General features: G+C 39.3%; 1 long non-coding RNA gene across 41 annotated transcripts in view; it reads right to left on the bottom strand.

Moving 5' to 3' along the window:
* Positions 1–13,280, bottom strand: part of LOC106729529 — a 197,448-nt gene that overhangs the window by 70,843 nt on the left and 113,325 nt on the right. The window contains exon 1 of one of the 41 annotated variants that reach the window (XR_004319197.1): positions 672–705. The exons of the other annotated variants lie outside the window; for them this stretch is intronic. This is a non-coding gene — a long non-coding RNA (uncharacterized LOC106729529). Of the gene's footprint in view, positions 1–671; positions 706–13,280 lie in introns of those variants that run through there. 41 annotated transcript variants of the gene reach the window in all.

The following is a 13,280-nucleotide window of genomic DNA, read 5'->3' as shown; positions in this document are numbered from 1 at the left end:
ATATTTATTTAATTTGCTGTGTTCTGTCAATCACCTCTGTTGTCTTCTTGGTGCCATGCAAAATGCACAGGAAATTTCTCTCCCAACATCCCCCTTCCCCTCAAAAAATAAAGTGCATACTTACAAAAAAACATCTCTCACCTAACCAGACATTTTCTGAGAAGCACATACAGTATTTTAAACACAAGGCAGTGTTCAGAACTGTTACACATTTTTCAACTCCCCTGAAGACTTCACTAAAAAAGGAGACTCCATCCTCAAAACACTAAAAACAGATTTACCACATGATCCAGAAATCCCACTCCTGGGCATATATCTGGAGGGAACTCTAATTCAAAAAGATAAATGCACCCCAATGTTCACAGCAGCACTATTTACAATAGCCAAGACATGGAAACAACCTAAATGTCCACTGACAGATGACTGGATAAAGAAGTTATGGTATATATATACACAAGGAATATTACTCAGCCAAAAAAAAGAATAAAATAAAGCCATCTGCAGGAACATGGATGGACCTGGAGAGTCTCATTCTAAGTAAAGTAAGCCGAAAAGAGAAAGAAAAATACCATATGATATCACTCATACGTGACTAAACAAAAAAGACACAAATGAACTTATTTACAAAACAGACATAGATTCACAGACATAGAAAATAAACTTATGGTTACCAAGGAGGGGAGGGGGTGGGTAGGGATGAATTGGGAGTTTGAGATTTGCAGATACTAACTACTATATGTAAAATAGATAAATGACAAGTTTCTTCCATATAGCCCAGGGAACTATGTTCAATGTCTTGTGGTAACCTATAATGAAAAAGAACATGAAGATGAATATATGCATGTATATCTATGACTGAAATATTATGCTATACACCAGAAACTGACACAATATTATAAACTGACTATACTTCAATAGAAAAATAAAATAAAATAAAATAATAATAATTAAAGAGATTCCACATACTTCACCCAGTCTGCCTGACTTAAAGTCGTGTGGAGCTAGAAATATCCGCTTGTAGAGTTAAACAATGAAATTCTCCAACTATACACATGCTGTGAGAATCAATAACCTCTTCTCAGAGCAGCAAATTGGTTCAAGTATTCGGTTCACTGGTTGTATCCAACAGCCACAAATAAGAGGCCACCTCCCGACTGAAAGGGAAGTGGGTGATGAATTCTTGAAAAATGTGTTTTCATCAGAATTCCTATGCTTCACACTGCATGGATGGTGTTTGTAAAACTCATTGGAAAGTATGCTGGGGTTTAATTTCAGGCAATCCTCTTTGTTGAAATTTTAACAAAAAAGCTTTTTTCAGAGCATTGTGGGCTACCTCATTTCATGAAAACAACGCATTGCCGTGTAACTGTTGATATAATTTGGTATTTTCAGGATTCCAGATCGTTCTTAACTTTGCAGCCAGATTATTCTTTCCAAGATAAAACTGATAGTTTCGAGAAAAGTTTAGCTGAAGTAACTGGCCCTTCCACTGAGCTATAGGCTCTGGGAATATCCGTGAGCAAATCTGGTCATTGAACTTGCACGAAGTTCCTGTTCCTCATTCTCAGGCAAGCAGCCTTTGTTTTCTCTTTTCTTTCTTTTCATTCCCTGAGTGCCTTTCACCCTTCTCTCCAGCAAAGTCTATCATCACCTCCATAAACGGACTTCACTCCCCTGCTCAGAGGGCTTTGATACCAATCCTTCTACCTTTGGAAACCCCTTTCCTCTTCTTCCTCTTAGGGTGGCATATTTATGCAGAAAACTCTAGCCCAAAGTACAGTTCCATCCATGGTCTAGATGCAAGAAAGGTCTTCCTCCAGCAGGGTAAGCTGTGTCACCTGCTTAAATGCACACACTTCCAGAAGGGACATACCCAGAGGGAAAGGAAAAGGGACTTGGGTGAGCCAGTCCTATCAGTCCTGCCTTATGAGGCACTTGTTCCCTTGAATGGTCCCCAAGGCACCCCTCCATCCCCATCTGCCCAGTCCCATGCTTACTACCAGAATGGAGACCTTAGGACATACTTGTCAGAGAATCCATTCTCTACAGAGTTCTGGGAGTTGCTAGTAATTGGAGTCCTCTTTCCCTCCATACCTGAGTCCCTCTCAAGGCACATGAGGGCTCAGTGGATTTCAAAGCTTAAAGCTATTGTTTTAGTTTTATTCTTAAATTTTTGAGGAATCTCCATTCTGTCTTTCATAGTGGCTGCATTTTTGAGGAATCTCCATTCTGTCTTTCATAGTGGCTGCATTTTTGAGGAATCTCCATTCTGTCTTCCATAGTAAATTCCCATAGTGGGAATTTACATTCCCACCAGCTATGCACAAGGGTTCCCTTTTCTCCATATTCTTTCCAACACTTGTTATTTTTCAACTTTTTGAAAATATCCATTCTAACAGGCATGAGGTGATATCTCACCGTGGTTTTGATTTGCATTTCTCTAATAATTACTGATGTTGAACATCTTTTCATTGTGCCTGTTGGCCAGCTGTATGTCTTCTTTGGAAAAATGTCTGTTGAGTTCCTCTGCCCATTTTTTAATCAGGTTGTTTGTTTTTTGTTGTTGGGTTGTATGAGTTCTTTATATATTTTATATACTAACCCCTTATCAGATATGATACATGATATTATATATCAGATATATGATTTGCTATTTTTGCTTTTGTTTACCTTGCCCGAGGAGACAGACCCAGAAAGATATTGCTAAGACCAACATCAAGGAGTACTGTGCCTAGGTTTTATTCTAGGCGTCTTATTGTTTCAGGTCTTACATTTAAGTCTTTAATCTATTTCGAGTAGACTTTTGTGTATGATGTGAGATAGTGGTCTATTTTCATTCTTGTGCATGTGGCTGTCCAGCTTTTCCAACACCATTTATTGAAGAGACTCCTTCCTCCATTGTGTGCTCTTTGCTCCTTTGTCATTGATTAATTGTCCATTTATGTGTGGGTTTATTTCTGGGCTCTCAATTCTGTTCCATTGATCTGTGTGTCTATTTTTCCGCCAATACCATGCGGTTTTGATTACCATAGCTTTGTAATATAATTTGAAATCGGGGAGTACGATCCCGCCAAGCTTTGTTCTTTTCCCTCAGGGCTGCTTTGGCTATTTGAGGTCTACCATATAATCTAGCTACTTCACTTCTGGGTATTTATCCAAAGAATATGAAAACACTAATTCAAAAAGATATATGCACCCCTATGTTCTTTACAGAATTATTACAATAGCCAAGGTATAAAAACAACCTAAGTGCCCACTGACAGATCAATGAATAAAGAAGATGTGGCATATATATGCAATGGAAAACTACTCAGTCATAAACAAAGATGAAATAACATGAATGGACCTTAAAGGTATTATGCTCTGTGAAATAAATCAGATGGAGAAAGACAAATACTGTATAATTTCACTCATATGTGAAACATAAAATAAATAAAACAAACAAGTGCAAACATATAGATACAGAGAAGAGAGTAGTGGTTACCAGAGGGGACCAACAGTATCGTGACAAATGGAAACCAAATTTTTGGTGGTGAGCACACTGTGGCATATACAGAAGTCAAAATATAATACTGTATACATGAAACTTATATAATGTTATAAATCAATAAAAATAATTTAAAATTTTTAAACTACTGTTTTAAAGACGCTATGGGTTAAACAGACTTTTGTGAGCTCTCCTAGGAGTCCTGCTAACATTAATTATATTTTCACTACTGATAACCTTATATACCTACTTGTTAAAAGGATTTTAGCATTATCAATAATGTTGTTCATGAACAGCCTAGTACCTAAGAGAAACTGTGAGTTTAAAACAACAGAATTTTATAAACTCAGTCTTTGAAAAAGGGTAGGAAAGTTGAAGGCTGCTTTTTTTGTTCTGGATTTTCTTTTGCTTTTTACTTCTTTTACCTTTCTACATATTATTCACTCAACAAATGTTTCTTAATCCCCTATGAGGCATCCTCTTAGTGGCTAGGACTGAAACAATAGGCTAAAGCAGAGACTCCCTGCCCTTGTGGAGCTTACAGTCTAGCAGAATAGACAGATGGCCAAATAATGAGAAGGAAAAAAAGTAAAACCGCAACTCTAACAAATGGTAGAAAGGACAGATGCAGTGCTCCACTAGGAATAATTGATCCGATCAGAGAAGCCAAGGAAAGCTGGGTAAAGGGGACAGAAGAGAATGTTCCAGTAGAGCGGACAATTGTGCGTGAGCCCCGTGGTGGAGGGAGCCTGGCAGGGCAAGAAAATGAAGGGAGGCCCACGGCAGTAGCACAGACAGGGAGGCGGGGGTACAGATGAGGCCAGATGATGGGCAGCAGGTGGACCTTACAAAGTTTCATGGAGAAGAGCAATAGGAAACCACTACAAGTCTTCCCTCAAAGGGGTGACGGGGTCAACTGGGCATTTTGAGAAGATCACTCTAGTCACAGTGCGGAGCAGCACTGGTGGCAAGAGTGTCCGCCAGTAGTCCACCTACAGAAGGCCACCGTGGGGGTCCTCGTGAGAAACGATGGCTGGAGAGAGACTCAAGAGATTGCTGAGCAGGAAAACAGACAGGATTTGGCAATAGGCTGGGTGTAAGGGCTGTTCAGAAAGCATCAAGCAATGACTCTTAGGTCTGTCTCTACGTATCCCATTTGAACTATGCAGTCCTTCACCTGATCAATGACTACTATCTATGGTTTTTAAGACACTTATCATTTTTCTTTCTTTAAGCTCTTACTTCATCTTGAAGGAAGAAATTCCTGTTACTTCAAAACTAACACTGTCCAGAGCCCCTCAGCGTTATTCCACCAATCCCCCCAAATCTATTTTGAATATATATAATTCCCAATTGATTTCTGCTTATGATTTTTAAACTAACTTTAGTCTCTCCCCTCTTATATATTTTTTCTGTTTAATATAATTTCCTTCACAGAAATGAGAAACCTGAAATTTTGATACAGTGGTAAAAGAGTTTTAGTTATAAATAATGAAAACCAACCTGCATACAAAAGGGAATTTCTTTTAATAAGAACACGAGGATCAAATGCAGAATCAAATGCAGAAACGCAACCGAGACTGCCCATTCCAGCCTGGGCTGGAATTCCTTGGGAATTTCACTCAACAGTCTGCCTGCTCTTCTCCATATGCTCGCTTCAACCTCTCATCTTGGAAGTCGAGCTTTCCCCAACCTTCAATCTACAAGGCGGCTCTGTTACAATTCCTATATTTTTTATGTTCTGGGTTTCACCAGAGACTGACCCTCAGTTCCTCAGTGTCTCAATTCCAGATCTCAAGGAGGGGAGTTTGGCCCTGATGTGGTCAGGTGACGCCTGGAGAGTTAACCACGACTGAGGTGGGTGGGTGCAGCAGCTCGGAGAAGAGAGAGCCAATGCCAGCTCTGAGCTCCCACAGAAGGGAGAATTGTTATGAACTTGGCAGACACCCATTATGGAGAAGGAGCGAAACAATAGTTCCTTTACTTCAATAAACAAGTATTAAACACCAGTTATGTACCAGGGCCAGGCTGGGCTCATGGATACAAAAATAAGCGTTAATAAATTCTACCTTCAAAGAGTGTAACACCCCGCACTGCCTGTGAACACCTTGCCCTCCACATCTGGCCACTAACCTGCAGCACACGCCTAAAAACTCTGCTGTCCTGTATATAACCAACATGGAAGACATTCATTCTGTGGAGTCAACGTTTAGCTCTTATCTTACACGAGAACAAAACATTTGGAGACGGAAAAGCAAAGATTCAAAATTTTATTTCCAGGTGCTGTCAGATACTAACAAACGAGCAAGATAAAATACAAAATTTATAACACAGATAACTTTGGTGTATCTATCTACCATCCTTCCTCCATCTTTAAGGGAAAAAGGTATCTGTCTATACATTCATCACCAGAGAAAAATGTTACTTGAAGATCTACAACATGTCAGTCAAGTGCTAGACAGGCCAGACCACAAGAGTGGGGGGCACATCAGATTCGGAGTCAGAAGACCCGGGATCTCGTCCCACTGGCTGTGTGGCCGCAGACAGTGATGCACCCCTTGGGGCTTCATCCGTAAAGCGAGGCTTGTACCTCCCTATCAATGTCAGCGTGGGGAAGTAGGAATTAAACGAAAGAGTATGAAGGTGAAAAATGAAGCACTGAGAAGGCAGTCCAAACAGAAGGATCAGTTATGAACGAAAATAAGGAAGCTGGAACCCACAAGAGTCGCCGGGAGGCTGGGAGGCTGAGTGGACCAGAGAAGAGGGTCTGTGTGGGTGTCGTGGGGAGACGGACGGCTGAAACCTCAGACGGGAACATTCTGCTGGGGGCTTATAACCAGGGGGCAGGCCGGGATTGAGGAACAAAGAAATAGATAAAAACAGGCCAGGCCACACCAAGGTTCTTTCCAGCCCTACGGCCTGATTACCGGAGAGCTAACCAACAGGCTGTGAGCTTCCAGTATCCCCCGCTGCACTTGCTGTGCAGACTTACTTCTGCTTAATCCTTCCCTTTCAAGCAAAGTGAAAAAAAAAAAGCTACCCAGTTATTGTAGTCACGTTCACCTACAAAAAGAAAAGTTAATATTATTTCCTTCATCTTCCTTATCCAGCCCAATTTCCCTTCCATCCTCTTGCCTCTCGAACTTTTCTTTTATGTTTCCTTCTCATGATAAGCTTACATTCAAATTAGCTGCCTCTCTAGAAAGCTTTCTTCTTCTCTTCGATTTCTCATATTTTTGTCCTCGATCAGACTGAATCTTTGCATTTTCAGATGTCACTAAATCTCCACTCATTTGCATGAGCACTGCTGTCCGTTTAAAATGCTTATGGATATTTTAGTTTTATATAGGCTAGAGGCCTTTTAAACAATATTGTTTTTAAGTTTTCTATTGTCATCTCAAATATGATCCAAAAACGCAGAACAAATGATACTCAACTACTTTTAGTTTAATAAGTAATAAAAACATCATTAAAAAACATTTTTTACTTTTAGAATTCATTCCTCTTGGACATAGAATATGCATTCTCTATGATGGTGATATTCCCCGCAACGGGATGAAAACTGGTTCTTGTGGGGCAAAAGAAAAATCTCAGCTATCACAGTGGTTTGTGGCCCTCCAAACCCTGACCCTACCCAACTACATAAACAGACATACAGCCCATCTGCAGTATTAAAATTTCATGGTGGAAGAAAGCAATTAAGGAGAAAAATTATCTAAAAAGGCACCGTAGTAGGGAAATAATAATAAAAAAAAATTTAAAGGTTGAGGACAACACTTTAGAACTAACCTATTCTTACGTAGTACACTAGATAGTACAGCATATACATTTCTTTAAAGCAGGGCTCCTCAACCGCAGCACTACCGGCGTTGGGGGCAGGCCGACCCTTGCTGTGGGGGCTTCCTGTGCAGCGCAGGCTGTGAGCAGCATCCCTGGCCTCTGTGCAGGAGCACCTCCTCCACCCCTACTTCCACCAACTGGGACAACAAAAATGTCCCCATTGCCAAATGTCCCTTGGTAACAGGGTGGGGTTGAGAATCACTGATTTAAAGTCTACTTATAGAGAAGGCTTCCATCTCCTGTTTTTAAATTCCTATGTAGTGTCAGGACAACTAACAGTTACAGAGCATTTCCCAAATGCCAGGCATTTTCTATATATTGACTCATCCTCCCAACAAACCTGTGGGGTAGATCCTAGCATCCATCGTGCCCATTTTACCAATAAGGAAATCTAGCTTGGGAGGGGTGCAGTCAGTGAACGGTAAAGTTAGGACATACAGATGCTGGTGTTGTATTTACATCACAAAGAACTGTTTAAACCATTGAGTGCAACTATCTGGTCCATGCAAAATAATCTACATCATGAGGATGATTGTTATGTTGAGTATGAATTTAAACCCAGGTCTGAGCACTGAACCACCAGGCTACACTGTCTATTTCAGAACTAAAATGCCCTCAGGCATTCGCTTCAATTCTGTATTACTTCCTCTCTGTTATCCCATTTTGATACAAATGTCATTTCTTATCTATGTTGCTTTCTAATCTATTGATCCATTTACTCTTAATATGCTTAAAATGAAACTACTAAAAAGATGTCCCATGTAAGGATATGTTGATAAATGAATTTTTAAAAAGTTAGACCTATATGCTTAGTATGATTGTTGTAAAAGGTTATGTATACAGTTCCCGTACTCATACACATACACACAGAAAAAAGACTGGAAATACACGTATCTTCTTAACAGGACTTATTTATGCAAAGTAAGAAATGAACATTTCTAATTTTTGTTTCTTTGCATATGTATATTTCAACCTTTTCTATAATAAGCACATTTAAAAGTTACATAAGTTTTTTTAAAAAGATGATTTAATCAGGTGAATAGAGTTTAAGGGATACGAAAAAATTTTTTATTTCCTTTAAAAAATTTTTTTATCGATGTATATTTGGTTTGTATTATATTAGTTTCAGGTGTATAGCATAGTGATTCAGTGTTTTTATAGTCCATACTCCATTAAAAGTTATTATAAGATATTGGCTCTAATTCTCTGCGCTATACAACATATTCTTGTTGCTTATCTATTTTATACATAGTAGCTTGTATCTATTAATCCTATACCCCTAACGTGCCCCTCCCTGCCTCCACTGGTAACCACTAGTTTGTTTCCTATATCTGTGAATCTGTTTCTCTTTTGCTATATGTGTTCATTTTTATTATTTTTTTGGATTCCACATATAAGTGATATTATATAGTATTTGCCTTTCTCTGTTCTGTTCTTGAAATTTTTCTGTAATTCTAAAAGTAATTCAAAATTTGACCACTGGATGGTCTTGTATACCCTTGGCTGCTGCAATTGTGGGAGAGTTGGGAGGGGAGAGCAACTCCATTTTGGAGACGATGCATACAGGAATGTGTTCAATTTTCCAGATAGTCTTTCTAAATTCAAAAACCTTTGGGGAATAGTGCAGAAACTAAATACCTTCTACTTCAAGATATTAGAGAAGACTTGGTTGTTCCAAGACAGCAGATTTCACTCCCAGCTGTTGACCTTGGGTAAGCTATAAATGTAGTTTCTTCAGCCATAAAATAAAAGGGCTAAAATGAATAATCTTACCTTATAGCTTATATCTGTTATGTAATAAAATCTTATTACTCTAAATTAACCTTGTTGCTCAGCATTTGAAATCACATAGGGCAAGAAAATCCTTCAGGATGCTTATTTGCTCTGCTTCCTTAGTAACAAACAGTAGTGGTGACATTTCACAGGAAATCCAGGAATCAAATAGCAACAGTCTGAAGAAATTCTGCAGCAGTGCTCCCTGAAGCTCATTTATAAAACAGATACAATTTACACGCCCACAAACTAGGTAAACATATGTGAAGAATCAAGAATTATGCAGCCCTCTAAAATGTGTAAGTCAGTAAACCACTATGTGGAAAAGCAGATTATAGATGAGCACATAATGATTTCAGATAACATTTTCCCAAATATTTTTAGATGGAGCTGAGGTATAACTTCTAATTATACTCTGGTAGAGTATTATTTGAGAAGACATAAATCACTAATAGAAGGAAATACACAATATGTACTGATAAAATACAACATTCAGAACAAACAATAAAACACTTATATACATTTAATCCACTCTCTATTATAAGGGAAACCATCATTTTCTCAGATGTTGCCAAGCTGGCTGAGAACGCCAGCTCCTGCCCATTTCATAATTAATACCATTGGGGAAGTAAGGCGAGTGGAATGAGAAAGAAAGCAATGGATTTAATCCATGTGAGTGTGTAGTGGTCACTTCCAGGGTGGCAGAGGAGCGAGAGGAGGGACCAGCTGAATGTGAATCCTCTGTGAGTTAATGAGATGATTTCTCCTCCTCCCTTTCTCACCTGACAAATTCATCAGCTCGTGTAGAACAGTAAAGAAAGAATGAGAAACAAGGGATATGTCAAGAATGGAGTTCAGTTGATGGCATTTCACATGGGCAATGATTCCCTGACCCGTTTTACGGAAGACAAAAAAAGTACTGTGTTAAGAAATTTAAATTGATGTATTTTGAACCATCATTAATACACATTAAATTATTTTTCTCAAAGGTAATATCTCATTTGGCTTTTAAAAATTAATCCTCTAATCACTAATAAATTTAAAAAATGAAATCTAATACTAGTGAAGCATAATGGTGATCAGCGTAACGGATCTGTAATACTATGGGCTCCCATCTGCTCCAGTTTTCATCCTTTCTTAACTTGGTCAAGTCATTTCGTTCTCTGAGGCCATATTTCCTCACTGAACAGGAGAACAATAGGTCATACTTCATAGGATAACAAAGATTAAAAAAATAATGTACATAAAGTGTTTGGCATAGATGTAGTATATAGTATAAATATGAACTATTATTATAATGTAACTTTTTAAGAGATAAACTGTACGCAGGTATATGTAATTACCATACTGACTAAGATGACAGGAAAGAAACACAGCAAAGTATTAATAATGGTTACCCTGCGTGGTGGAATTATGGCTGATCACGTTTTCCTCTATTAGTGTTATTTTGCCAAACTTCCTACAGTGGACAAGTATTTCTTCTATAATCAAGAAACATGTATTGTTTTAAAAACCACGTAAGGCGAACAAGAACTGTAAATTCACACATGCATTCCTTTGCAACCGTCTTTCTTTTCAATGACACATTATCTAGTCATTTCTGACCCAGGAACAAAGCTGGGGATGGACCACTCACTTTCACTTGATAAAGATTAGGCTGGTAGATAAGAAGTCTTCAAGGACAGGGATGAAGAAGGGAAATATCGATGGGGGGAGGGTGGAGAGCCAAGGAAGGAGATCTCTAGGTGGCGGCAAAACTCGAAGCAACAGAAACAGGAGAGGACGAACTAAGAGAGGGAGCACCTCCCAAATTCTCTCAGACCAGAGAGGCTGCCAATAGAGAAGGAAAGGACCAGCTGTTTACTGTGGAGCATTTGATGCAAGAACCATCCCATCCGTGGGAATTTTTTGAATCTACTCGATATCTAAAAAAGAAAATAAATATTACAGTCTACTGTGGTGAATGAATCTCATGCCACTGAGCAATCATTCTCAGACGGCTCTTTTCCAGTCATGATCACAAGTTAATGATTATTTGTATTTCATTCTAAAATTTGCTGAAGCAACTTCTGACAGCAATAAGGATCCAGACAACCAACAGATTAGACAACGAGCTTCCATTCACACTTTCTACTCCTAATTAAACGTCCAGTTTATTCCTTATGACTGGCTATTCCCAGGGTATTACCTATACAACTGCAAAACTAATCCCTCATGATTATGCCAAGGACCTCACACCAATGACCTCACACAGCTTACCCAACCACACCTACCACTACTCGGTCTTCCCCACGGACCAATCTGCCACTGCTGACCATGGTGAAAGGTTCAGCCTGTGGCCACAGGAGAGAATCAGGTTGACAGGAGAACTAGGGATTGAATCCATGACTTGGTTTCATTGACTCTATGAACTAGATGGCTGTCCATCAGTCAGGAAAGGGTTAGGGTTGGGGGAGACAGTTGCAAAGGATAATTCCACCAGCTTTCATTTTTATGAATGTCTGGAGGCTATTTACCAGTAAATTACTAAGAGAAGCATAAAGGGTTGCTAAATGTGTTATTAATAAACTAACTTAGTATATTGCCAGAATTTACTACGGATTTGTTCTATATTCTCCTAAGATGGCTCAGTTCCAGGCAGCACTTGCCAACATTCGAAAACTCCCACCAGGCATGCCCCACATAGAAATAGAATTCCTGTAAATTTTTAGAAAGGATATTTAGGGAGGACCCTCACCACTGTAGATTTGAGCTGGTCAGGTTTCTAATTACTGTTAATTTTCCTTTTTAATTACAAATTGCTCTTAGTTTAGCTTCTTCATTATGAATTTAGTTTGTTTTGGGTTGTTTGGTTAATAACAACTACTATTTTGAGTGCAAGCCCTCTGCTGAGATCTTTACAGGCTCATTTATTGCTCTTAAGACCCCTTTGAGGCAGGTAATATTATTGCCCTCACTTTACAGATGAGGAAATAAAGGCACAGAGAGGCTAGGTAACTTGCCTGAGATCACACACCTGGAAACCACAGAGCCAGAATTTGAACTCAAGGCTCTCTACTCTAGACTGGAGGTCAGCAAACTTTCTCTGTAAAAGTGGTAAGTATTTTAGGCTTTGTGGGTCATATCATCTCTTCTCAGCTGTGCTTCCGTAGCCCCAAAGCAGCCACAGACACTATGTAAACAAATGGGCATGGCTGGGTTCCAATAAAACTTTATTTATAAAAACAGGCAGCACGTAGGATTTGGTCTGTGGGCCATAGTTTGTTGACCTTGTTTTCAAGCCCTCACTGTAACCACAATGCCATTAACACTTGCCTACCTAGCTTCCGGAGAGCACTAATGAGATCAGGAGACTCAAATATTCGAATAGCTATAGTGAGATGCACCAAAGTGTTGCAATTCAAATATTGATCATTCACACCCTTATTAACAAAATGTACAATATTTGTACATTCATTGGTGATATGAGGAAATTTAGGGTTTTTTTTTTTGTAACACAGGATCAAGATGAACATAATTAGATTATTAGTTAAGTCTGTGGTTGAGGCTGTAATGGTCTAGGATGTAAAAATCCATGCATAAGCATATCATATGACTTTAAAAGTATAATCCACATAATTCAGGCCCCACTGCTTCATCTAGCTGGAACACATGAAGTAGGGAGACCAACGGATCCTTTGAGCTACCTAGGATGGCTAGAGTCCAAAAATGTTTGAGTCACCAATCAAAAGGACCAAGCTAGGGAAGCTTCTGAGCCCCACTTATGTCTGGGAGGAGATCACCGTTGGCAGCAGTAAGGAACAAGGGCCTTTAATCACGCTCAGTAATAGTGCAACACGATGCTTCCTGTTATGAACTGAATTGTGCACCTCCCCCCACCCTAATTCATACACTCCAGTGTGACTATATTTGGAGACAGGGCCTTTAAGGAAGTAATTAACATTAAATGAGGTCATAAGGGTGGAGCCCTAATCTGATGGGCCCAGTGTCCTTATAAGAAGAAGAGTCACCAGAGTTCACGCTCTTTGCAAGTGACAGAGAAAAGGCCATGTGAGTCACAGCAAGAAGGTGGCCGCCTACAAGTCAGGACCAGGGCTCTCACCAGAAACCAGTCCTGCTGGCACCCTGATCATGGACTTCCAGCCTATAATACTGTGAGAAATATTCATTGTTTAAGCCA

This window comes from Camelus ferus, chromosome 4 (assembly GCF_009834535.1).
Source record: "Camelus ferus isolate YT-003-E chromosome 4, BCGSAC_Cfer_1.0, whole genome shotgun sequence".
Classification (NCBI taxonomy): domain Eukaryota; kingdom Metazoa; phylum Chordata; class Mammalia; order Artiodactyla; family Camelidae; genus Camelus; species Camelus ferus.
The sequence above is the reverse complement of the archived record's forward strand: the minus strand, read 5'-3'. Positions and strand labels throughout refer to the sequence as shown.